This window comes from Pleurodeles waltl, chromosome 6 (assembly GCF_031143425.1).
Source record: "Pleurodeles waltl isolate 20211129_DDA chromosome 6, aPleWal1.hap1.20221129, whole genome shotgun sequence".
NCBI lineage: Eukaryota > Metazoa > Chordata > Amphibia > Caudata > Salamandridae > Pleurodeles > Pleurodeles waltl.
Genome location: NC_090445.1, coordinates 973,136,484 through 973,163,900, shown reverse-complemented (window position 1 = coordinate 973,163,900; position 27,417 = coordinate 973,136,484). Strand labels below are relative to the sequence as shown.

Genomic DNA, 27,417 nt, shown 5'->3' with positions numbered 1-27,417 from the left:
ACGACAGACTGTCCGCCTGCACGTTTTGAACCCCAGCCAGATGGTTTGCTACTACGCAAAGCCGATGCTCCCGAGCCCAGGACCAAAGTCGCAGAGCATCTCTGCAAAGAAGGTACAACCCTACACCCACCTGCTTGTTGATATACCACATTGCAGTCGTGTTCTCCGTTAGGATCTGAACCGACTGACCGCGAAGGGAAGGGAGGAAGGCCTTGAGGGCCAAACAAATCGCCCGCAGTTCCAGCAGACTGATATGAAACATCTGCTCTACTTGAGACCAACGACCCTTGATCTCCAGATCCCCCAGATGAACTCCCCACCCTAAGGTGGAGGCATCCGTTATCACCGTGTTCACCGGAGTTGGCAGCGAAGACGGCTTTCCTTGAGAAAGGTTGCCGTCCGCAGCCCACCATCGGAGATCCGCAGTGTCTCTGGAGATCTTTATCAACTCCCCGAGATCTCCTCTGTGTTGAAACCACTGCCTGCGGAGGCACCACTGAAGAGGCCTCATATGCCAGCGTGCATGAGTGACCAACAGAATGCAAGAAGCGAACAGGCCGAGCAGACGAAGGACCTTGAGGACTGGAACTACCGCTCCTTCTTGAAACATCGGAATCAACACCTGAATGTCCTGTATTCGCTGTGGCGGAGGAAAGGCCTGATTTAATGTTGTGTCCAGTACTGCCCCTATAAACAGGAGGCGTTGAGAGGGCTCTAGGTGAAGCTTGGGCACATTTATTGAAAAACCCAGACTGAACAACAACTGGGTTGCCAGCTGCAGATGATGCAACACAAGCCCCGGAGACTCGGCTTTGATCAACCAATCGTCCAGGTAACGGGAATACTGCTACCCCTTTCCTCCGGAGGTGTGTTGCAACAACCGCCATCACCTTTGTGAAGGCCTGAGGTGCGGAAGTAAGACAAAAAGGAAGGACCGCAAACTGGTAGTGCTGCGATCCTACCACAAACCGGAGATACTTCCTGTGCGACTTGAGAATGGGAATGTGAAAATAAGCATCCTGCAAGTCGACCGACACCATCCAATCCTCCTCGTTCAACGCCAAAAGCACCTGTGCTGGAGTCAGCATTTTGAATTTCTCCTGTTTGAGGAACCAATTCAAAACCCTCAGGTCCAAGATAGGTTTCAGACGACCATCCTTTTTGGGAATCAGAAAGTACCTGGAATAGCACCCCTGACCCTTCTCCTGCTCGGGAACCAACTCTACTGCGCCCTTCAACAACAGGGAGAGAACCTCCTGTTCTAGCAACAGGAGATGATCTTGTGAACAAAAGGAAGGACGCGGAGGGAAGGGAGGAGGAATCTCCCGAAAGGGAAGAGCATAACCTTTTCTCACCACACGGATGACCCAGGAATCTGATGTTATGGACTCCCACATGGGACGAAAAAGAGAAAGCCTCCCCCTACCGGAGAGACATGGGAGACGATCGCAAGAGGACCAGGGCTGCTTTCCTTGTGGCAACCCTCCAGAGGAAGAGGAAGGGTGCTGCTGCTGCTGCTGGGTGGCCCCTCTAGTGTGGACCAACCCCACCCCTAAGCGATCGATAAGGGAGGCTCGAAGACTGCTTCCCCGGCTGCTGCGACCTCCCACGAAAGAAAGCTCCTCTTCCAAATACTTGCAGCCGCCTGAATTATCGAAACGGGGCGGAAGCAGCCTGCAGACCCAGTGACCTAGCTATGGCCCTACATTCCTTAAAGCGCTCTAGCGCAGAGCCCGCTTTAGATCCAAATAGTTTTGCCCCCTCAAAAGGCAAATCCAACAACGTGGCCCGGATGTCCGAAGAAAAACCAGAAGTGCGCAGCCACGCATTACGCCTGGTAGCAACTGAATTCCCCATGGCTCTTGCAACAGAGTCCGTGGTAGCCAGCCCTGACTGAATGACTTGCGTAGCCGCCGCCTGAGTATCCAAGAGTAGGCTATGCAAGTCCTAGGGCATGTCCGGAAGAACAGTCTTTGCCACATCCATTATAGCATGTATGTACCTGCCAAGAATACAAGTAGCGTTGGCAGATTTTATCGCCATGCTACACGACGAAACACTTTCTTGGCCAATTGTTCCATGCGCTTGGATTCCCGGTCAAATGGAACTCCTGGAAAAGAACCAGGGGCAGACTGTGAAGAACAGGATGCCTGCACTACCAGACGCTCTGGCGAAGGATGCGTAGACAAAAAATCCGGGTCCCCCGGTGCAGACCTATAATGCCTGGCCACTGACCTACTGACAGCTGAAGAGGTGACAGGCTTCTTCCACACCTCTTCGATTGGTTCCATAAGAGCCTCATTAAATGGGAAAAGAGGATCCGCCATGGCTGTAGCAGGGTGCAGAACTTCCGCCAACAGGTTGGTTTTAACCTGAGCTGTAGGTAAGGGAAGTTCCAAAAAAGTTGCAGTCTTTCTAATTACTGAGTGGAAGGTGGCTGCCTCCTCTGTATATTCTCCTGGGGAGGCCAGATCTCATTCTGGGGAAGTATCAAGCCCACTTGCTGTATCCAGTCCTGGGAACTCACTTTGGGGATCAGCGATCTCCCCCTCTTCAAGGAATTGTTGCTGGTATTCCCTATCTTCCAGCAACCTGAGGGCCTTCCGCCTGGATCTCAACTTGTCCTCCAGCCCTGGCATGGAGTGCAACGACGTCGGTGAATGGCGCCGGGAAGGCGTCATGACAGGATCTCCGGATCCACCCAACGCCACAGATGGATCCCCCGGCACCATGGACAAAGCACCTGCATCCGACGACGCCATACGGCCTCTATGGTCCATCTCCTCCAACAATGGCATCGAAGGTCTCTCCCTCGACGGCTGCGCCGCTGGCAGAGGCACCTAGCTAGAGTCTCCAGCTGGACAGAACTTCATAAACGGCGTTGGCCTGTATGGAGCCAAAACGCCGAGATTGAATGCCAGGGGACCGGTGGGGACAGCCAGCGCACCACCTCCCGGAGCCATATTTTGGAATATGGCAAACATGGCATTGAGAAATGCCGCCGGATCCGTCCCCGGAGCCGGGAACGAAGGATAGCCTTGAGGAGCCGGGCTGGACTCTTGCGTGTCTGGATGTGCCGGAGAAGCCAGGTGACTTTGAGGCTCAACAACCTCGAAGACTGACGTCACCGGGGACGTCTGCGGAGTCACTGGCTGTGGGGACACCGTCGGACTCACTTCCCAAGACTTACGGCGCTGAGTCAACGGAGACCTCGACTCCGACCAACTCCTGGACCGACGCCGAGAGTCACGGTGAAGCCGTTCCATGGTGCCGCTTCCTCTCCTTCTTTGACTTAGCTAAAAATAGCTTAGCCTCACGCTCCTTCAACGGCTTCGGATTCATCTTCTGACAGGAGCCGTAATCTTGGACGTCGTGATCCGAACTGAGGCACCAAAGGCAGTCGTTGTGAGGATTAGTCACCGACATCCGACCTCCACACTCCCTGCAGGGCTTAAAACCCGATTTCTTTGGAGCAGACATCGAGAAAAAACACAAAGTATCCCTTCTGAAGAGTGAACGATACAGGTAGCCAGAAAAGTAACCGTTATCGAAGGCACGGATAAAAAAAGGGAACCGACGTCAGCACGGCAGCGAGGGCCTCTTATAGCCACGATGACGTCAGGGGGAGCCGCGTGGAGGCGGGCAACTGTGACGTCCTCGCCGACGTGCAGAGCTAGAGAGAAGTTTCCGTCGAATGCTACGCATGGGGAGAATTCATTAGGTGAGGAATCCACAGGTAGTTGTATCCATCAGAAAAAAACTGATTAAATCACAGGACTAGCTGCATCTGGGAGGTGGACACCCAGGGGTCTAGGTATGTACCCATCTTTGATAACGGGAGGGTTCCCCAGGGAGGGAAGGGTAGGTAGGGTAAGGAGGATTTCTGGATATTTCAAGAGTATGACATACAAGATTGGGTGGATAGGGCGAGGGTTAGACACATGGTGGGGAGCATGTGGGAGGGAAAAAAAATCTCAGTCTTCAATCATGACGAGTATAATGATGCTGCGAGGGCAGTACTTAAGGTAATAGCGCATAATTAAGAGAATAGGGAAAGATTGTAGTCTGAGGATTTTAACCTGGAATGTCAATGGTCTTAGGGTAGAAGGCAGAAGAAAGAGCGTGTTTGAATATTTAAACCTATTGGATGTTGATGTTATTTTTTTGCAAGAAACTCACTTACGATTGGGAGAGTTGAAGGCCGTACTAAAATCTCAGAGTTTGGTTAGACAGTTCGTGGGTTCAGACTAAAATTGTAATGTGAAGGGGAGGCTGTTTTAAATAAAAATTCTGAGGTGGTTTAGCATTAATGCGAAAATATTTGGCATGAGATATACATTTGTAGTATATTGCGGTCCTAATCTTTATGACCCTATGCCTCTCTCAGAGTTATATTCATATTTGATATAAAGTGAGAATCAAATAATTATGGCCGGCGATTTTAACGTTTTAATAGATCACGTTAGAAAAATCTGCCACTAGACCAGCAGCTAATATCCTGAAGATGCGTGAATGCCTTTTTAGGATGATGGAGATGGGCCTTATTGATGTGAGGTGAGAAATAAGGTTAAGTCACTAGGTCATTTCCCAGCACACCTGTCCGATCATGCTGCTGTGCAACTGGAATTGCATCTGGGAGTCCCCTCCTCTCCTCCAGATGAACTTTTGATAGATCCCTATTGAGTGAGGTGGATGTAGTTCCGCAACTGAAACATATTATGTTAGAGCTTTTTTTAAGGATAATATAGATTCTTCCCCTATTTATGTGGTATGGGATGAATATAACGCCTTTATTAGTGGGAGGCTGACTTCCATTGCCACATTTAGAAGGAAAAAAAAAAAAAAAAAAAAAAAAAGAAAGAAGAAGAAGAGGACCAACATAGTTAAGATATTAGAGCATAAGTTGTCAGAAGCATACAACGCTCTGGATAAGGACGGGGGACCTTGTTACCCAGCCAGCCTTTAAAACTCATATTAAGGAGCTTAAGGTCTTTGATAGGTAATGGTGTAGGCGATAATTTGAAGCAATTAAGACCAGTTGCAAGGGCACTGGTAAACGGGAATTTGTCCCAGCAGTTTAAAATTGGAAGAGGTACCCGTCACGGATGCCTGCTTTCTCCATTACTGTTTAACTTATATAGACTATTAGAGTAGAAAACTTCTCTGGTCTTGGTCACATCTTCCATTATCATTGCTGGGAAAAACAAATCTGATTATTATGTCAATTCTCCCCAATTTCACCTTCATTTTTAATTCATGCCTCTCCTTTTTAAAGCAGAATGGTTTAAAAAGTTACAGGGGGAATTTACCAGTTTTAATTTGGTCTAACAAAAGTGCGAGGACTGCATGGAAAAAGCTTCACAGAAAGAAAGCGTGTGGAGGAATTGCATTACCGGAATTTTCAGTCTTACTGTAGGGCATTCCAGTTAAAAAAAAAAAATTGCAGGCATTACTAGGTAAAGATTATTCAATCCACCGGCCCCCACACTACTCAACACTAACAGTAGATCTCTTGTTTAAATTCAGCCAGCCCAAATATTGTAATAAGATTTGTTTCAGGGTCCAGGAATTGGCTTGTGAGACATGGTATTATAGAGGAAAAACTCTTGCCATTCCATATTATGGCGCCTCGGCTCCCATATGGACCTCACCTGGAACTCTGTTGTGTTTTCAAGACTTGTCGTCTTCTCCACTGCTAAAGGCAGACATATCCAGCTGGGGTCACCTGTGAGAAGGAGACGCTTTGATTTTGTGGGACACATGGATTAGACTTACAACTGTTAGCGCGTCTCACCTTATTTGGTTTCTTATCCTTAATTTATAAGGGGACGCGTTGGAGATTGGATGGACCTTTCGACTGTGCTTAGAGTAAATCCCACCACATGACTCAATTTCAATACCAATATCAATAATCTTTGGAGTCAATTCCACGCACCATGACCCCCCCTTTGGCCATGAATAACCAGACCTTTATGTCAAAGTTAGAAAGTTTATTTCTCTACGTTAACAATGCTAAAACCACATAACAGTCTCAAAATCAGATGATATACATACAGAAACAACACTGGTTGACCAAATCTTCTGAAGAATCTCAATTTAATCAAAGCATGGATCACTACACATTCTAGAATTACAGTACAAATCAACAGCAAGAATAACTGCGCAATAGAGATAGCATACATTTAGATTCAGCAAAGAAACAACATCAACTGTTGATAATTAGCAAACATTTTCTGTGGGTCTCTTAGCTAACCTGATTAGAATAGCATGTTTTGGCTTCATGCAAAACAATTTAGCCAACACAAATTTGAAAAAAAAAATCTCTAGCTATAGCTATATCAAAATTAGCCGGTGGTACCTAGGAACAAAGAACAAATTACATCAAACAATAACATTTGATTAATACCTCTCCTCGGTATGGATCAGCAAGCTGCAACTGTCTTCATCAATTGCACATCTATTCGGTCAGCATCAGCCACAGACCATAAATGGGGATTGGTTCAGAATCTGGGACCTTAAGATATCCGAACCATTGACAAAGCATAGCCCAAGGATCAGCATTCAGCATCAATGTTTAAGCAATACAGTTAAAGATAGAATTCTCTAAATAAAAGAGATCAAGGCGAGAACACCGCATCGATGGAGAAAGAAAATGGGAATAAGCCTGAAAGATGCGAATGAACGGAATGGCGCGCTTCTCGGTAAAGGGATTACAAAAAATCAGCACCTCTCGGTGTAGTCGGGCTAAGTTAAAATCATCTCAAATTCTTCCCATGTTGCTATTGGTCAAAGAATCGTACGTTTACATTTAGGCCAATTAAACTAGAACTTCAAATCTAAGATATAACAAATCTGTCTTTCACATGTCAATGATTGGCTCCTCTTCTCCTGTTCCCATCGTCAGACTTGGCAGGTGACAATTTTGTATCTCTCTGTTCTTCATTCAGTGCATCCATTACTAGCTTCTGGGAACATCACTTTCTCACACACAACATTTTACATTGTAACGTTAACTAATACAGCATATTCTAGCATGCAGTACTCATGGGAACTAGTGTTTGGTCAACTCAGTGAAACAATACAAGTATTCATTTCTCTAAACAGCCATTTTATGTGAAGTATTCAAACGATGCAACTTAACATGAGGCTGTACAACTAGGCCAAAGACCTTGCTAACTTAAGGCCCACAACTTAATAAAGCAAATACATAATAAATAATCATTAATATAACATACAACTACATTAATCTAAACATGAGCACATCATTTCATTTTAATAAGCGATTAATAAGGACACTTCGTTTTTAGTGACGGCCACTCAAGTAGGCACATTTTCCAAGTTGTGCATTATTTTCTATATCAATTCATTTTCTATGCAGATTCAACATTCAGAGTACATGAATATTTATTAGTAAAAATTCAGCGTTCACACGACTAGTTCCCTCTCAAGATTTAAATATCTTCAAATCGCCAGTTGGTTCCAGAGCGAACCTGTAGTAGGCCCCAGCAAAGAAAGGGATGAGGACCTTTTAGCCGTGAAACGAATAAAGAAGGAGGTCACTAAATGGTAATGGGCCCCGGTGCAGTCTGAGGATAGGCATTCAGAGCTAGCAGAAAAGCTGTGGAGTACGGAATTGCCTTTGCTGGATGTCTCCCTTATGTGGCAAGTATAATTGTCTATGCTTTGGTCTACTGTGAAATCTGCAACACTTAGGAGAAAGCATCTTTTTACAACCCACAGGGCTTATTGTTCACCAATAAAGCTAGTGAAAATGGGACACCATTGGTCACGGAAGAAATGTTGCCCGAGGTAAGTTCCATAGAGTAAGTTCCTGTTGTCCAGCTTGCTGAACACCAGGGCATGTGTGACAGGTCTACGGGAGTTGAGAAGAAGACATCTAAAGGCTTTTCTGAGAAGCATGAGGGTGAAGAAGCAGGAGGAAGCAGATGTGTTATCTGGTTGGTCACCTAAAGTTGGTCATCTACTTTGATTTAGAGGTGCCTGACTTGGTTAGATGGGTTAGGTGTTGGGCCTAGCTCAGCAGGCCACCAGGCTTAGGTCCACAGCGAGGTGTCTTTTCCTGAAGAATGCCGCCTGTCTTGTAGGAGCTGAACTTTAGGCAGTTGGTCTTCATAAAACTGGAAACTTAAGGCATGCGGGTGGTAAACTTCATACAGGTGTTGGGGCTGTTTTGTCAGAGAGGTAGAGGATGAACTGGGTGTTGTAGGCATAGGAAATGATGTTGACACGATGCCAAGCAGTGCTATGTAGACATTAAATAGCATGAGGCTGAGCAAGGATCCTTGGGGTAGGTGAGTTCAGAGGCCTTTTCAGCATCAAAAATGTTTGCTGCATGTTTCTTCAAAGTTGTGAATAAATCTAGTCTCTGCCATGTAGGAAGTATTGGAAAGCAAATACTGCCCAAGTACAAACACCGTCTAGTCTGTATAACAGACTGGAAGAAAATATCTTGTAACATTTTTTAAATAATGTGATAGGGTAATATGATGCTGGAATGAAGAGAGATCTCTTTGGTTTTAGGAAACTGATAAGGATGCCAATTTTAAAAGACACTGGAATAATTCCACTATTAAATATACAGTAAAACAATAATGGTAACAATAGAATTGTTAAGAATGAAAAAGTGGTATACCTCTCTGTATGAAGAAGATTTTCACCACAGGCCTTGGAGATGAAGTAATTACTTTCGCTACTTGCCTACCAGTACTTTGTGATCCAATTTTGAGCATTCTGTTCCCATCACGTTATTGCAGAGTTAGACAAAAAGTATTGCACTGCTTTCAGAATCAGCAGATTATACATCAGAGTAGTGATCTTTGAAAACATGATTAATTCTCGTTTGATTGCAAGGGTTTCCTCCATCTCAGATATTAGTCATCATATTTCTTGCTGGTTTCTCCCATATGACATATGCAAAGGAACAACCTGCTCCTTCGTTCTCCTCATAGGCGTTCTGGCCAATTACCCTGGAGTTTGTTAGCTCCTATTGGAAAATAAGATCCCTTAAAACAGAACTAGCAAACACAAGTTGGTTGAACTCTTCTAAAGAACGGCTGCTAAAAATATTTCATCCGTCTTAAACCTATGTTTCCAGATTCTTTCTCAATGCTTATATTTAAATACAGTTTTACATTAAAAAAAACACATAATACTGAATCTCACTTACAGAATTGGTTTTAGGTCAGCCCACTTAAGTCATTGGTTAATTACAGTTTTATTCACAAATTGGGTCAGACCACAGAACAGTATAATACAACGGATGAGCCCACCATTGGCTCGGTTGCCATAGCTCGTTCACACTTGGCTCACTCTAGGACTGTCACTGGTATCAGCTTTGTGAGTGATGGCATTTAGCCCCGTACACGAGCTGAATAGCAAGAGTCCACCTAGGTGGGCATGTGTATTTCTCTCCTTATGGTGTGCAGCCGAGCTACCATGAAACTGCTTTTCTTGATCCAATTGTCCACTCCATGGCTGGTTTGGGAATGGCTACATTACAGTGACTTAAACTGCTCCAACAGCTGAAATTGGGAAAAACAAGTGCATCTGTACGGGGCTGCAAGCAATCACTTCAACAGAGACAGAAGCTAATGTAGCAGAACAATCGCCTCAGATTTATGTGTATCTAGCCAAAGCGATTGGCAGGTGTGTCTGTCGGTACCGTTTGCTGCACTTGCATAAAACTGAAATTTCTTCTCTTTGTTTTATTTCATACATAAGAAAAATGCTGCTGTGATGTGTAAAAATTTGAAAAAAATATATTTTTGTATATTAAAAAACAATGGTGTTAAGCACCCCAAAATACATATAGGCTGATAACTTTTTTAGAACGAGTCCGTGTTTTCACTAAATGGCTTCTTCAAATAACACCATTCCAAGAGGTCTTCTACTTATATATACATATGTAAAGAAAGTCTCCCTCAACAATATCTCTAAGGTGACGGCTACCCTGATGGCAAGGGTTAGTGGAAGTCGCAGGGCGGGCCTTTGACTACAACACCATGGTGGATGAAAAAGAATGGACTGGAAAGCTGCCCTGAGCGATTGCCTGTGTGAGATTAATCCAAACATCCCATTCATCGCCTTGTTGTTGTTGCAGCTGAATCCCTAAGTGTGACAGGTATGCTCCGATCTGGGTCCTGTGCTCACTGTGCCACAGGACTGAAGCTAAACCAGACTGATGAGCCCCAAGGAGAGTGAAATTAGTGGTGTGTGCGGTCCATTCTGAAGAGGCCATCACCGGACAGTATCGGATGGACTGTTCTCCTAAGTAGCAGAGTCAGTATTAATTTGCACTCTTTGTACGGTCAAAAAACGTCAGACTGGATTTCAGACTGAGCGATTACCAGTACCGGAGATTAATTAAAACATTCAATCAATTAACTTGTTGTTGTTGTGCTCAAAGGGCAAGCGCCATATCATGTTGTAAGGCGTGACACAGCCCCATCCCTAGTGCAGGTCAAAGCTACCTTCCATCCCCAGAGTAAAGTCTCACCAACCCCCAAGGTTTGCAAAATTTACGGATTTAAGGCCTGTCAGCTTTGAAACATGTTTTGGCTAAAAAGTCACCAGTAAGGTTTCATTCTCAAGTGAGAATAGGCCAGTAGACAAATATGATTGTTCACACTCAATGTCCCACCCATACACCATGCGTTTTTTGTACACAAAGTGTCAATAGTCAAGCAGGCATGCTTAATTATGTAACTCCCACTGTCAACAGTTTGAGGCTGGTGGTGTGCACGACAGTATGTGTTTACGTATTTGAACTGGTAGGGCTGTATTGTCTCCCTGGTTGCAGAAAATATGGCAATGCACACAAACACACACTTTCCCCAAATATTTGACGAGTTGAGCTTGAATAGTAAATAATCCTCTTCTCAAATATTTGGAACTATTTCTATATCTCTTGTAGGAGTTACTGAGACGCAGAGAAAGAAGGGACACCAATATAATTCCTTGACTTTTTCTTTATCTTTGTCCTCTGCATCTCTTCTCCTATACGTCTCTTACCAGCTCTCTCATCTCTTTTTCTTCCCTTTTCCTTTGTGTGTCATTTTATTCCTCAATTGCACGGATTGTGGTTGTTACTAGTAGGTAATGCTTAATAAACAGCACACATTTGCCAAATGTACCTGCATTCCTCCTCCTTAGCATGTCCATCTGCACATTTTTATTTATTAAACTCTTTAGTTTTGTATGGTAGTTGGAGAAAAGCTCCCTGTACCCAGAATGGTCTCTAAATGTTTTTCATTTCTACCTGCAAACAGTTACACCTCAAAGGATCCAGGTCCTTAGTGATCATGAAGAAAGTTATGTTATTTTCATGTCACTGATCTGTGTGTATAATTGGGGTTTGGTACTTAAAAAAATGCAAAGATGGATAAACTGGTCTGCAGTCTTAAACCTTACCATGTCCTGAATTTCCCTGTAGGGACTCCACTTGATCAGCTACAAAATATTTCCTCAGAACCAAGGGGGTGCTAATTTTCTGTATTTGATAAAATTGGTACATTGTGGCATCTGGGTTACTGAGAAATATATATATATTTTTTGTTTTTAATTGACTTCTAAGGTATGTATTGATTTCAATAGGTATGTTATTTAACCACTAGAGCTTCTACTTTTGTAACCTGAGGGCCTAAAAGGTCCAATGCCCAAATAAACCTATTATGACAGATGTAAGGCTATCTGCATTTAAAAACTGTCTCCATCCTGACCACTGGCTCCATTTTGTGCTTAGTGTAGCATCAAACGCCGCCACATTGGTGGTGCAAGTATTTTTCCACGGACAGCTTAACGTGTTTTCGCTTTTTTTCTCACCAAGGACGGGAACATAACATGGGGGAGAAATGTAGATAAAGATGTAACAAGCTGAGAATGTTTATGGCAGAGCAGGGTACAGCTCGGTCTTGGAAGTACACCTTTGGATCTGACCAGTCTCTAGCGTGTTCTTTCAACATTGACCTGGAATGGCCAGCATTTGAACAACAACTTACTTGATGGGAGGGGGGTTTCTAGAACATTCTTCTAAAGTTTGTTTAAAGTATATAAGGTGGGGAAGCTTGACAACTGGGAGAAGAATGAACTAATCTAGGAACTGACACATTGCCCAGAGAATAAATCCCACTGAGGGTGGTCTCCCTCTTGTTTAGGTTTTCCAGGGTTCCACAACCTAAAGTTGGCCTACAAAGGATGAGGTCCGAGTCAAGCCATATGGTGATGCATTTTTAATTCTTATTTTTAGCTTTGCGGTGTGCACGCATGAAGATGTAGCATATATATATATATATATATATATATATATATATATATATATTTTCATTGAAGCATAGAATTTTCTTGGTTTCTTTGATCATTATTATCCTGCTGTTGTGATAATTATAAGAACTGCACACGTGTTGCTGCATTTGAAATAAAAGGTCACATTATTCTTTTAGTTTATGAAACTTGGCAAGTGCCTTGATAAATTCATTACTCAGACTAAGAGTGCTGCATTGTTTTCACTTTGTTTCCTCTTGGTCTGAAGTAAAGCAGAACAACAGGTCAACTCATAGTTGCAGCTAAGTGGGAGCAATTCGTTTTAAAGTACCTACAAGTTCAGCAACGGGAGAGAAAAACACATTGGCCTTGCAATGTTTACGGTCTATAGGATGACACCCAAAGATGAAGACTGGCTCGTGTTCCCACTTATATGTAGTTTTAAGATGGGCAGCTAAGAGTTACCCTATACCCTACTCCTCCCACACGACTCATCACATTGTTGCATATTGCTCCCTTAGTGTCATATTTTACTCATGACTATCATAAATGTATTCACTCTGGTCAGCTGCGCTCATTTATAATTGGGAACAATTATAATAGCTGGGAGAGGAAAAGCAACTGCTCCTTACTTTCAAAATAAAAGGTTTGCCATCTTTTAGTGAGCAAAGACGGGGAAATATCATCAGTTTAGACAATTGAGACGCTCCAGAAAAAAAAAGTTGCAGGGTAGACCTACAACCCAGGCCACACACCCATTGAGATTTAAAGGTGAGGGTGTAAGCAAAAGCTGTATTGGTCTCTAGTGGAAACTTCTGTTGACCATTTACAAAGTCTTTCTAAGAGATCCATCTGAATATTAATTGTTTTTTTAGCGTTTATTCAGTTTCTACACTGCAGCATTTCCTAAAAAAAGGATAGTTCCTTTTAGCACCTTTTGATTGCTGTTTAAAAGGTGTATTGGTTTCAGTGGGTATATTATTTAACCAGTACAATTTGTTTTCTAACCTCTTTGCAGACAGAGTCCAGTCCAAAACACCTACATTCCGCAACTGTGCCATTCAGAAACCTACTGTAACTAATCATCTAGTATTTGCACTAGAGTGGAAGCAATTACTGGTTTATGCTCCAAGCTATATAGTATGCTAGTTTACCTCAGAAATCAGTAATGGCTCTCTCCTGTCTATGCATTAATTTATCCAGGTACACTCACCTGGTCATTCATTCATCCAGGTCATATAAGGCCCAGTTTGTTCATCAATTCAGGAACTTGCTCACTCATTCACCTTTTAACTAATTCTCATTCACTGACACACTAATCTGCATAACCACACAAACAATACTATAATTACTAATACGCAATCCTCTTTAAAAATAAAGCCAGACCTACTGGCCAATTCTTTCATGTTTTCATTTAGAGTGAATAGTAGTTCAGATGACTTCTTGATTGGTGCTTTTAATGAATCTCAGAAGAAGGTTACCTTAGAAGAAGCTGTATTTTTTTCTTTTTTTTTTTCGTTTAAACAGACGTCAAAGAAAAAATGAAAAAATCCTCAGACTGACCTAGTTCCCACTGAGTTCGACTAGCAGCAATTGAAGGACAGTGTTTAATGAGTAGAAAAACTCCTACATGGTCAGAGGAATGTGCAGTAAAATGCTCTATCATGATGCAGTCTTCTTTCTAGCTGACATAAAAGTAAAATATTTAAATTCCAGGTTATCTCCTCATCATGGATCATTTACTTCCAATTCCTCTGTAATTGCCCTAAAAGCTATTGCTGTGTCACTTATTTTGTGATCTGTTAGCTTTTGAAGCATCTAAATAACATTCCAGATAGGACAGTTAGGCCTGCCATGGCGAAGAATAGATTTTAGGTGCTGGTCACTGCAAGGACATGTTAACATTTATTTTCTATAGGTCCTGCTTTTGAATAGTATGCACCCTGCGTTGTAGAATACAAGGCCTACAAAAGGGATGACTTACAGGGCTCAAAAAATCATTAAAATGTTACAAGACCTGCAGGTCGAGTAACTTAAATAATCTACTCGACCTAACTGTAATGTACTTGACCCGTAAATGGGTCTCCAATTGTGTGATACTAGGCAAATATTTTATAGAATTGCCTTTTTCTTCATTCTCACATCTGATTGGACCTTCAAATATGTGCGATCAGCATTTCTGCAGTACAAAAAATAATAATTTTGTTTGATTAAGTGGACTAAAGTTTGCTGCATGCATCACAAGAATCTAGCTCACATACCCATGACGTCTAGCTCACATAACCTAGGACTTCTTTTGGTTTACTAACAACTTTGCCATCAGGGAAGGAGTGTTTCTCAGTTTGTTTAAACACTCAGTTTTAATAAATATATTACTAAACCGTGATGTGGTAACATACTGTCATCTAAACACAGTAACGTTCCAAGAAATGTCTAAAACCTCTTCACTAACTTGCAGCTTTCCTTATAAAAATATATAGTGTATTAACAATCTTTGAAAATTGGGTTTCAGAAAACATATCCTGTGCACATCAACACGTAAAGTATTCTGATTTGTTTTCTTTCTATTAAAATATGTTTTCATCACACAGAAATGTAAAAAAGGGCTTTCACAACTACTGAAATATATTTTGAAATGTTTGCACAGTTGACTTAGGTTTTTCCTAACATACAACATTTAAATGACAACACCCTAGATCCTTTTATTTTACATTCTAAGCAGCAGGTTACACAGTTCACCTTACAAGGTCCTGGAACTCTGCAGTCAGAAGGAAAATTAATTGTAAGAAAAACTGACTTTTGACCTCCGTCTGTGAACACAGGGCACATGTGACTTAAGAACAAGATTTAAAGGTATCTTTTATTGCCCCTCCACTTTTCAACTGAACAGAACACCTGTTCAGTGTCAACTTAAGGGACTAGTAAGTACTAAAAATAGCTCGACCTGATCAAATAAGATTGCCAATCAAAGTGGATTTTTCCAGCCCTGACATTATTTGAAAGGGAGATTTTAACCTGTAAAATGAGCTTATGGATTTATGTTGACAGGTTGAATTTGCAGTGTTTACACTACTATAGTCAGGCTACCCTGGGTAGGACTGAAGTCATGCTTGCACTGTCACTGAAGGGGATGGCACAATAGGTGCTGCAATCCACTAGTGGCATTTAACTTCCAGACCCTGGCTACATCTTGTGGCAGATACTAAGGACTTATAGGTAAGTTAAAAATACCAATTACAAATAAGCCAATGTAACCATATTTACTGGGGCACAGGTGCTTTACCTCTGGTTAGCAGGGTTAAAGTGCACAGAGTTCTAAAGCCAGCGAAAACATAGGATCCTGCAAAAGCAGAAAAACATGGGTTGAACACACAGAAAAGTTGGATTTCCTAAAGTACTCCTCATCACTCTTGATCAATTTTGCTTCAGTTGCTTTAGACAAGCTTTTTTTGGTCGATGTGAGTATCAGGCAAATTCAAAATATTCCTGGGAGAAGCATTTAATTTCAAGAGGGTAAAAGAGAAACGGGTCACCCTGGTAAATAGTTGGTGCCCCTCAAAAGTCTGCCATGGTGTTGTAGATCCGGCTTTGACCACATTCCTGACATTGTCATCTTTTCCTCTGTGTTCTCAGTTTTCTTGAATGCCAGACAGTCAAAGGTTATAGCTACAAAACCGGTTTTCAGTATATTTATACCCAATTCACTAAGTTAATCACCGCCTTGAAGATGTTTGCTATACACGTGAGCTATCTGGAAAGTGGTTGTATAGCACACTAGTTCATGAAGAGGAGAAAAGCAGGGCACCAACATCTGAGGCAAGGGTGTGGAATTCCTATAGCCCAGGGTCATGGTCACAGGTTTTCGTAATCATTTTGTTCCTATCCCATGTAGGACCAATTCCCTGCAGGAGGGAATTGGTCCTACTTCTGACACGACCTTAAAAAAAAAAAAAACACACACACCACACCTTGCCACTGTAGTTCAGAGCACTGAACAAAACTACATTATCAATGTACACTATTTGTTCTATGGGTTTATGTTCCTCTCACTGAGACATTTTACTTTGTAAATTAAATATGTATTTTAACCCAAAACACTAATTATGCGAACAAAAAACAAGACATAGCAAGCGAGCACTTCATTCTTTTTAATTACGACCCCTAACAAGTACATCCACGGCTGCCAGCTTTGCCCCACCTACCTACCAAGGTCCGACTACGTCAGCCATTGACTGAACTGCTATCAACCAATAAGAAATCTGTGATCCACCTCCCTTGCCCTCATGCTTCGCCTCCATGGAAGCAGAAGCGGAGAACACTGCCTTACATCGCAGCAAAGACCTGGAACAGCCTCCCTGCACTATCTCCTCTCTCCCTGACTTCCGAAGTGCACTTATGACCTGGCCGTTCAAACCAGCCTCCAGAGACCTGCAGGTGCTAGATACCCTATCGGGCAATTAGCAGCACTATATAAATCCAATTTGATTGATTAACTTGGCTCACTTCCTTGCCCTTAATGCATGTAAACTAAAATGTGAGAGTTGGGAATTTAGAGGAATTTTAAAACTGTCTTTGGTTATTTCAATTCATTTCAAGAAAGTGCTTTTCTACAAATAGTCACAGCCAGGAAAAATTGATTTCACTTTGTCACAACGATTATTCTATAACTCTGAGCTTCCCCTGCAGAAAAATCTTAAATACACACAGATTTGGCTGATTATGATTTAGGCGGCAGTTCATTGCTGGCTGCATATAATTTAGAGTTCAGGCTAAAGATAGCAGAGCCGCCACCCCTCAGCCATTATGTAACAACAACAACAAAAAATCAGAGCACATAAATCAGAACCACCGTGTCCGGTGATATTACAGCTTCCACTGAGCTTTTTGTTACAGGCATTGCCTGTAGGGCCATATCTGAGGATACACAGACAAACAGGATCCAGCTTTAGGCAACAGAAGTCACAAGATCAGGTAACACACATTGTGTTATACAGAACAAACATGTTTTAGCTTGAGACAGATCAGGGGAAGCAAAAGCGTGGGATTAATTCAAGCATTTCATCCGGCACGTTTTTTTTTTTTTTTTTTAATTCTCATGCTTTGGCTTTAGCTAACAGTGCTAGTTTTCAAGCTAAAAGTTGAGACCTTGTAATTTTTTGTGCATGCTCTTGCGTTTTCTGACCGTTCTCCACGCCCTAGAGCGAGCTACTCTCGCCATACAGTAGCTCTAGGGAGTGGAGAGTGGTCAGGCAATGCAAGAGCATGCACTAAAAATTACAGGGAAGGGCAGTGTCTGCTGTTAAAGTAACAATTGTGTCCATATTTTACTGCTGTTCGAAACTGCATCTATGACTCACACAACAGAGCTATCCTTCACGCTACATAGAGCCTCCAAGCATAAGGTTTGGAAATCAGAGCTATACCTCATAGGTGACAGCTTTTAGGCTGCAAAATTAAATATACAGTTGCACAAACCTTACAGTACCTAGTTTCAGCAGCTTTGCAATCCACCATTGACACAGAACATAATTACTTCGGACAACAGAGCTGTCACTCTGGTTACAAAGACCTTACCAGGCTCAAGTCTCAGACAGTAGAGATATATATCTGTCACGCATATCTGACAATCGTATTAACTACCTCATATTATGTATAGTACAGAACTTATCAACCTTGTAAGATACGATCACACTAATGCCCCAGTTAGGAGTTGACCAGAATTCTTCTTTGGAATTTCTCTCTGCTCAATCATAAATTGGCAGTGTTCCAACTCCAGATTTTCCAGGTGCAGAAATACAGGGCCCAATTTTACTTACTGGGAAAATCCAGCTAGCAAGTTGCACTGGAAGGCGCTGTATTGATCCCGTACCCGTGATCCGGCACCTGCAGCACTCTCAGGCAAGGCACTGGGAAGCATGTAATCCCCCACCCTTTGCAGGGCATCATCCCATCCTGGAACCCCCTCCCCCACCATTCACCTTGACGTACCATACTGTCCACCTGTTTTAAGCAGGTGGTAAAGATGCTTCACCAAGCACCTCATTACTGGAAATTATGTGTGGTATTTAGGCGGGTATGGTAAATCTGGTTCCGTGCAGTGATGTCTCATTCTGTGGGGTTTCATTTGTAATTCAATGGGGAAGGAGGGGCTTTAAAGCATGGTACCCGATTCTATGTCAGGACCGGAGGCTCAGATTATGCTTCTCTTTCCATGCTTTATTTATACACAGCAGCCAATGAACATCATGGAAAAACAAAAAACTACATGACCCAATATCCGTCATGACACGTGGTGAACCATAGAGGAGGAAGCCTATAAAATGTTGAATCACACCAAGTCACTCCTCTTTCTTTGCTGCTTCGCAGCCAGATAAGTGTGATTTTGTCTTACTATTTGTATGTTAAATAATGTTTGGAGCGGGCTTTTCCCCTCCTTATAAGCGCTCTTAGGAGCGCTTTTATTAAGTGGAGTGGGAGTAAGGGAGCAGGACTCGCGCTTTGCGCGGTCCTAGTTACGGCCGTGGAGATGTTTTCCCTCTAGTTTAAAAAGATTTTGGTTTTACGATCCGCGCTCGCCGTGAGCGCGTTTTATGGCCCCACGTCGATCTGCTTGAACTTCTTTTCTTCTAATAGCGCGTGCGAGACCTCGCTTTGTCTCTTCCCGCACGCGCTTGCCGGCTCAAGTGGTGTAGTATCGATCGCTGGGAGCGTTTGTTTAATTTAGTTTTTCACGCTCGGCTGAGCTTAAAAAAAAAAAATCAATATTCCTCCATTATTCCAGCGCCGGCTTTTCACCTCCTGCCGAGCGCTGGTTTCGGTCGGATTAGTCCCTTCCCTCGGGGCCTCAATTGTTCTTAGCGCTCGTTCGGAGCGTTGTCTATTGAATTGTTCACGCTCCTTTGAGAACTGAACATTTAAATTCCCTCGCTCCGGTTCCGGTTTCCACAGCGCTCTTGCCAGAGCGCGTTTTCAGTTTATTTATTTACTTTAGTTTTCTATCGTCCCCATTTGAGGGCTTTATAGAGGCTCTGCCTCATCTGCAATCTGCGCATCTGCGCCAGTTAACCCCTCTGCTAGAGGTTATTACTATTTGAGAGGCTCTGCCCTCTGTTTATCAAGTGCTAATGCACTTAAGCCCAGATCTTTTTCATCTCCATCGGCTCAGCTCCCACTACGCCCCAGTGCTTGGACGCTGGGGTTGTAATAATTTCTATTCAGGCTGGGCCTGGTTTCAAGGACATTAAGTCCCATCAGGGCAACTCCCTCCACATCTAAAAAAGTTAAAAAAAAATAAAAAAATATTTTGTATTGCCTTGATTTGTTAGTTGTTATTTGTTTGATCATACTGCTCCTCGGGAGCTACCTTTTACTGTTGTCAGTATGGCTGGTTATGATGACCAAGCGGAGGACTTATACTATTTTAATGATAATACTGGCTCTTTTGACCAGGATTTGGTGTATGCTTTAGACGCGGGGATGCGTCATTCAGTCAATCAGGCCTTAGTTCAGGCCATTCAACCCTTTAAGCATCACCTCTTGGGTTTGGTCGACCAGCAAGCCTGGTCAGCGCCCGCGGGCACCCCCTCCCTAGCAGGCCCTTCTTTGTCGGCAGACACACAATCTGCAAAACAATCACCTAATCTGCATGCTGCAGATTTCCAATCCCTTCTTAGGAATATGGCTAGAGAGCATGATTACAATGCGGGATCGCTAAAGAAGGCTGTGGATGCTCCAGCATCTTCTTCCGCTTCATCCGGTCATTCTTCAGAGCAGGACGCCCCTCCACGTAAGCGCAAGAAGAAAGCCCACCACCAAGAGGCTCCTACCCCGAAGGTGTTGACTTTCGAGCCGGAAGACATCGTGCACCCCAGATCCTCTCTGTGGTTGCCACCCCCTGAGGTGGCGGACTATGTAGAAGCCCACATCAGGCACGGGTTTGACAAGGATATCCGATCTAGACTAAGATCTGAGTGCCCCAGACCCGACTTTCCCTCCAAAGTCACAGAGACTCCAGAATTAGATCCTACCCTTGTTACGTTCCTCAAAAAAATCAGCCAAGGATCCGAAAAAGGGTATCGATCGCGCATGGCGTGGATGTCAGGACAAACTCTTAGATGTGTCTGGTCCGTTAACTAAGATTCTGGAATTGGCCTTTGAAGCCAAGGAATCGGGTGATCCCATTAACCCGGATATTCTAGTTGGTTGGGCTCAGAGGGCGCTGTGCTTCTTGGGCAATGCTAATTGCGCTATTTCGTCTGAACGACGCAGATCGGTCTTGATGAAACTAGACCCCAAACTGGCAGACTTAGCTGCATCAGAATCTGGGCCTGTGGCTCAGGGCTTACTTTTTGGTTCTCCTTTCATGAAGGAACTGGCTAAGTTCGTATCCACCTACGCCAGTCTGGATAAGGCACAAGGATCCATTCGGAGAGTGCTGCGTCCACTTTTTTGAGGGGCCGGACGCTACAGAGGGCGTGCCTTCGGCCGTTTCAATCAGCAAAGCCCCTATCGTGGATCCTTCCAACATGGAAGAGGGGGTTTCCAGGGCTACGATTCCTCATCCACCTTTTACCCATCAAGACCTCGTTATGGTCGAGGCAGATTCCGCAGAGGAAGAGCGAAAGGACAACAATCTTTCTCCCAGGACTCGGGAGCCACAGGTGAGCTTGATTTTCAGTTCAAAAGTAATATTGGGGGGCAGAACTCAGAGTTTTCTAGAGAATTGGCATCTTATCTCTTCAGATGCCTGGGTCCTAGAGACCGTTTAGGGGTTCAAACTAGAATTTTACGAGACTCCTCATCAAACATGCCTTCCCAGGCAGGGGTGTTTTTCCCGTCTAGAGCACAATCTTATTTCCGCAGAGATTACAGCCCTGCTCAAGAAGGGGGCTGTTATCAAAGCTCCCCTTCACCCTTCAGGGTTTGTCAGTCCAGTCTTTCTGGTAGAAAAGAAAGGGGGCGGATCTCGCCTCGTTCTAAATTTAAAAGACTTCAACGTTTTTTTGCTATATCGTCATTTCAAAATGGAAGGGATCCATTTACTAAGAGATGTTCTTCAAGAGGAAGACTGGTTGGTTCGCCTAGATCTAAAGGATGCTTACTTGACCATTCCTATTTTTCCTCCACATCGGAGGTTCCTTCAGTTCTTTTGGGGAACAGAATGTTACGAGTACAAGGTCCTCCCTTTTGGCCTGTCATCTGCCCCGTGGTGTTTCACGAAGGTCATGCGGCCAGTAGTAGAATTCCTTCGCTCCCAAGGGGTCAGACTTATCGTCTACCTAGACGACATGCTAATCATGGCTCAAGATCGAGATCTTCTGTTGGATCACCTCAATGGGTCGGTGTCTCTTCTTCAGAGTCTGGGTTTCATAATCAATGCCCAGAAATCTGTATTGATTCCCTCGCATCAGATAGACTTTCTGGGTTTCCAGATAGACTCTTTGCGGTCTCTTCTGATTCTTCCTTCTGGGAAGATCCGGTCAATCAAGAGAGAATTGAAGTCTCTATTATCCAGACGGACTGTTTCCTTGAGAGCGATTGCTCGATGGGGGGCCTGCTATCTTTTTCGATTCAGGCGATTTTTCCGGGTCCTTTGCATTACCGAGCCCTTCAGCATTTGAAGATTTCTCATCTTCAGAAGGGTCTCAGCTATGCAGATCAGGTTCCACTGTCGGAGGAGTCACGTGCAGAGATGCATTGGTGGCTAGATCATATGGAAGCCTGGAACGGCAGAGCCATATTCAGCTCTCTCCCGGATGTAGTGATAGAGTCCGACGCCAGTCGTTGGGGCTGGGGAGCCCGGTGCGGTGCAGTGTCCACGGGAGGCAGATGGTCCAGCTCGGAGTTGAATCTCCACATAAATTGCTTGGAACTCCTAGCAGGCGCATTTGCAATCAAGAGTCTTTCTCCCATCAGAGCGAATTGTTGCATTCTTCTTTGCATGGACAATATCTCGGCAGTGAGATATGTCAACAAGCTGGGGGGGGACTCGTTCCCGCATTCTAGCAGAAATAGCCAAGGAATTCTGGCACTTTTGCCTTCAGCACAGGATTTCTGTGGTGGCGGAGTACCTCCCGGGGACCAGCAACTTAGTGGCAGACTGGAACTCTCGTCACCGGAGAGATTTCAGCGATTGGAGGTTACATCCCAGAGTTTTCCGGACTCTGTCTGCGAAATGGGGTCCTTTTTTGATAGATCTGTTCGCATCTCGCCTCCGGCAGATGAAACGTTTTTTCAGTTGGAGACCAGATCCGGAGGCATCGAGGACGGATGCGTTTCTTCAGGACTGGTCTCAGGAGCTGAGTTATGCTTTTCCTTCTTTCCTGATGATTCCCAGGGTTTTGGCCCAGATCAGACGTCAGCAAGCGGAATTAGTGTTAGTGACGCCCCTTTGGAGATCGCAAGCGTGGTTCCCGATAGCAATGGAACTCAGTTGCGATCATCCAATCCTACTTCCCTTCCGAGAGAATCTCCTCCAGGACCCTCAGGGCTTGTTTCACCCGGTGATTCTGGCAGGCAAGCTGTCCCTGATGGCATGGCGTCGTCTTTCAGGCAGAGATGGGTCATCCCAGGACTTTCGCAGGAGTCTTCCGACTTCATTGCAGGTTCCTGGTCCGCCAGCACTCACAAGAGATACGCTTCGGCGTGGAAGCGATGGAGTGCTTGGTGCAGTTCTAGGAGTGCAGATCCTTCTTCAGCAGGTAGCTGTTTGGTCCTAAATTTCCTCTCCTCAGCAGCGTCAGGGTTGGCGTACCGTTCTATTAATAATTACAGGTCCGCTATTTCTGCAGGCCATTTACCAGTAGAAGGTAAACCCATTGGTGAATCCCCTCTTGTGTGTAAATTAATGAGGGGTATCAGATTAGCTAACCCCCCGCAACCATGTTATTCGTCCCTTTGGGATGTTAATGTGGTTCTTAGGTTTTTAGAATCCTGGCCTGCTAATAGATTTTTATCTAGAAAACAGTTATCAGCTAAACTTACCATGTTATTGTGTTTAATATCATGTAAGAGAGTGTCAGATGTTAGGGCTCTAGATTTGGCGGGGAGAGTTTTTTCTCCTGATGGAGTTGTTTTTTCCATCTCCCGTAGAACTAAATGCAATTTAAAATCTGTGACTTATCCGTGTTTTGTGGACAACCCCAAGCTTTGTGTGGTTCAATGTCTCAAAGCGTACGAGGTAAGTACAGAAGAGTTTTGTTCTGATATGGGGGGGTCAATTACTAATTTCTCTGGTTAAACCATATCATCCTGTTTCATCAGCCACTCTCGCTAGGTGGATGCGTTGGTTGCTGAGTGAAGCAGGTATTGATATTTCTAGATTTGGTGCACATTCGGCCAGAGGGGCGATGGCATCAAAGTCTTTGGCTTTAGGTTCTCGTTTGGAGGACATTTTAAAGGCAGCAGATTGGTCTTCACCTTCTACGTTTAAAACTTTTTATTATAAACCTATTGTGGATATAGCCTCTGTAGTTGTGAATCAGCTTTGAACAAGCATAATCTGAGCCTCCGGTCCTGACATAGAATAAAAAAAAATTCTAGCTTTCGCGCTAAGAATTTTTCAATTCTATTAAGGACACGGAGGCGAGGATTATCCCACTGCACGGTATATTCATAATGATGGAATGTTATGATACCTGTTGATATGATGTGCAAATTACTGTACGATAGTGCTTTCCCACCCTTTTGTTTGGTAGTATAAGTATTTCTTATGTTATTCAGTTATTATGGCCTGAATTTTTTCATTTATTCTAGGAAATGATGAGAAGTAAGGAAATCAGACGCGGTTTCGTTCTTCCAGTCAAGTGGGATGCCAGTTTGTCTGCCTTACGGGATGTCGTTCATAAGTTTTGGATTGAGACTTTGGTTGCTCTTTTTGCGTATTTTAGTTTTTGGTTTGAATTGGACAAAGAAAGAGGAGTGACTTGGTGTGATTCAACATTTTATAGGCTTCCTCCTCTATGGTTCACCACGTGTCATGACGGATATTGGGTCATGTAGTTTTTTGTTTTTCCATGATGTTCATTGGCTGCTGTGTATAAATAAAGCATGGAAAGAGAAGCATAATCCTCGCCTCCGTGTCCTTAATAGAATTGAAAAATTCTTAGCGCGAAAGCTAGAAATTTTTTTAGTTTACAACGTTGCTACTGCGCCAGTACCATATGGCTCGTAATCGGGCAAAAGTGTTAGCAAGGAGCTGGGACGTAGTCACTTAGATCTCAGATACTGTTTAGTTTGTCTAGTAGCGTGCCTGACAGTTCCTTCATTGGCACTACACAATAGAATTTCAGCTTTCGTTTTCATTTTCATTTCTTGTATTAGTTTCAGCTGGGAAGCTGATCGGCTACTGCACGGTATCTTAACAGGTTCCTTTATGCCAGGGTAGCATTAATAGATACAAAAGAAATATCCTTAAAAAGTACACATAAGAGGGGTATATGGGGTGTTAGTGTGCCGAAAGAGTGTTTTTTCACACACAAATATTGAATAGTATGTTCAAACAACCTTTGCCCCCATTATGTGTGTGTTGCCCATTGTGAGCATGAAACTTCATTCTTTGCTTTTTTTTTTAACATATCGTAACTAATCCCAGCATCGGTCTGCGGCTGGGCATGTTTGTTACAAACCCCCCTCCCGCTCCGGTCCAACACCTCGCCCCCCTGTCCGCACATGCAAACCATTCCCATTTACAAGTATTTTCACTACTGGATATTACTGCTTTGTTGTTTATATCCTCTAGAAATAATAGAACCCTAAAAATTCCTGCAGACTTTTTACATCCAGATTTATACAATGAGTTTAAAATTAGGGAGCAAAAAAAATATGGATCGATCCATGCTACATACAGGCTGCCATAAGCATATTAATGTAGTGTGCTATATCCGAGATCAAATGTCACACTAGACCCAAAGAAGAAAAAGCTTTAAAAAAAAAAAAAAAAAAACAAGTGAGGGTAATGGGAATGTTTTATGACAGCATGGCCATCATGGATGTTTGCCATTAGATTGAAGGACCTGAAAGTAGATTTCCCTAGTTTTTCAAAGCATGGGAGAGAGCTAGACACCTCGTTGCCTGCGCAATTGGCATAATTTAGGTGTAGCAGGGGTTGCCACAGTGTGTAGGTTCTAGCTGCAGATCATGTCCTCAAGCCAACCCTGGTTGCGCAGTTAAGGAAGCACGAACCCATTGACGACCACACAGGAGTTTAGGAAGAGTGGAATGAGAAACTTGGAAGCTGGATATAGTAAGCCAACAACAAAAAAACACTAAAACAACTTTAAGGTTATGTTGTAGTTTCTTTTGCTAATAAGATTTTACATATGTGTTAAGAAAAACACCTTAAATTCCCAGGAAAAAAACAGCTGAATGGTGTTGCGGTTACGAAACAAAACCAAATAACCACTGAAATTGGATAGTTATGTGTAAATTCGCACCGCGCACTTTGTCTTACCCCGCATTTACTCACAGGCGAGACAGAATAAATCGATGTTTAAAAGTGCTCACAAACGAATGCGCTTGTGTTTATACCTCAGATTCAGAAAGAATGAAAATGCGAGTGCGATCTGTGCTGACTCAATATTTATGTAATGCCATCCCGTACTTGCCAGTCGCCATTCCGGGGAAGTCCTAACTATTTCTCCATAATTGTAGAAAAAAGAAACCATTTGGAATTATAAACAGTTCATTAAATGGCCTTATCTGAATATTCGATTAGATAATTATTTCGATGCTGCAGCTCAAGCTTTACCTCTTGGCTTATGGCAATATCTTTTGTTCGACTGTCTCAGCTCTAACTATGAATTTGGTTCCTTTCCCACATCTCTACATCGCAATTTGTGACATTAGACCCCTGAACGAATGTAATACTGTGTGCCGTGGAGTCGGGGGTGAGCAAATCAATGTCTCAAGTTGTAGGATCGCCTACAGCCAGGACAGCCCCGGGACTGAAGTGCAAAACACGTTTTGGATTTGATACAAAGTAGAGGCAAGCAAAGGACGTGTGACGTGCTCAGCAGGTGCACGCTCAGACTAATACCCTATGTTGTTTGCAGATGCTCTCACCTTTTATCAGCCTTGAATGGGAAATTTCGACCAGGAAGATGTGAAAGGAGAAGGCTACGGGTAAAAGTTCGATCTCCAGGCTAGTGCTCTGCAGACAGTGAAGTGCCAACCCTTTCAGACACAGCACTTACGACGCTTGCACCTCTTCCTGCTTCTTCTCTGTTTGAATATCGCGGCTATGTGTTCAGACGTCACTTCCGTTTCTCTTACGTCTCGACCGAAACTAGCAGAGGTCAGGCAGTCTCATGTGGGACAGTAGAAAGAGGACTGCGACGCCTCTTGCGCAGCCATTTTGAAACGGACTAGGTGTTTCCAAAGAGGTAAACCTGTGTCGTGTAATAGTTTTGGTATTTCCTCGTGATCGTGTATCCTCTGCCCTTCGACAGTCTTCGGAGGTTTGCCGCATTAGATCCACCGAAGTACGGAAAAACCTAAGCTGCATTGGCTTGAACAGACAGAAGCAGTAGCGCTCCGAGTTGAGCTGCTGTCGTCATGTCCTCCCATCGCTGCAGTGAACGTGACACCTAGCAGGACACCAGTAAAAGACTGATTGGGTTCAGTATGATTACCTAGCTCTCCGCACTGACTACAAAGCACTGACGGTCTCATGACAGTGTCTTGCCAAAATAGATACATGTAAAAATAAACAAAAATAATAAATAGAGATCTGGAGTGTAAAAGAACATACGAGGGTAAAGAAATAGAAACGTGTTGTAAAATATGAAGTAAATACGGATTCCAGATGATTTGTTCAGCGGTTCTTTATTTAACGCTTCCCGAACTCCGTCTCCTCGTCCTCACATTCTGCTTACATTCTTAACATTCTACTGTAGGCTCCCGGGCGTACCACTTCCACTACATTCTAAGGAACCACAGAAGATACCATTCTTAATTCTAATTTATCCCATACACTATTAGTTAAAAGTTATTTTAACTATTACTTGAGATAACTATTTACATTTCGTGGTGAGTCTATATTTTTCCTTTGTACCATTTTGTAGATTATAACATATCTCCCTTCCTTAATATTTGAGCAAATAGTCCTTGTACCCCGCTGGGTGTCTCTTGTTCCTCATC

At 43.4% G+C, this 27,417-nt stretch overlaps 1 protein-coding gene across 7 annotated transcripts in view; it reads right to left on the bottom strand.

Annotated features, from left to right (window-relative positions):
* CEP55 (centrosomal protein 55) overlaps window positions 1-26,556 on the bottom strand; it is a 209,241-nt gene extending 182,685 nt beyond the window's left edge. For 3 of the 7 annotated variants that reach the window (XM_069239827.1, XM_069239828.1, XM_069239833.1), the window contains exons 1-2: window positions 26,341-26,556; window positions 5,652-5,725 (exon numbers count right to left, since the gene is read on the bottom strand). The gene's annotated coding sequence lies outside the window, so the exon portion shown is untranslated. The remainder of the gene's footprint in view (window positions 1-5,651; window positions 5,726-26,340) is intronic. The other 4 variants (XM_069239829.1, XM_069239831.1, XM_069239830.1 and 1 more) reach the window with 2 other exon arrangements.
* Between the last annotated feature and the right edge of the window lie 861 nt (window positions 26,557-27,417).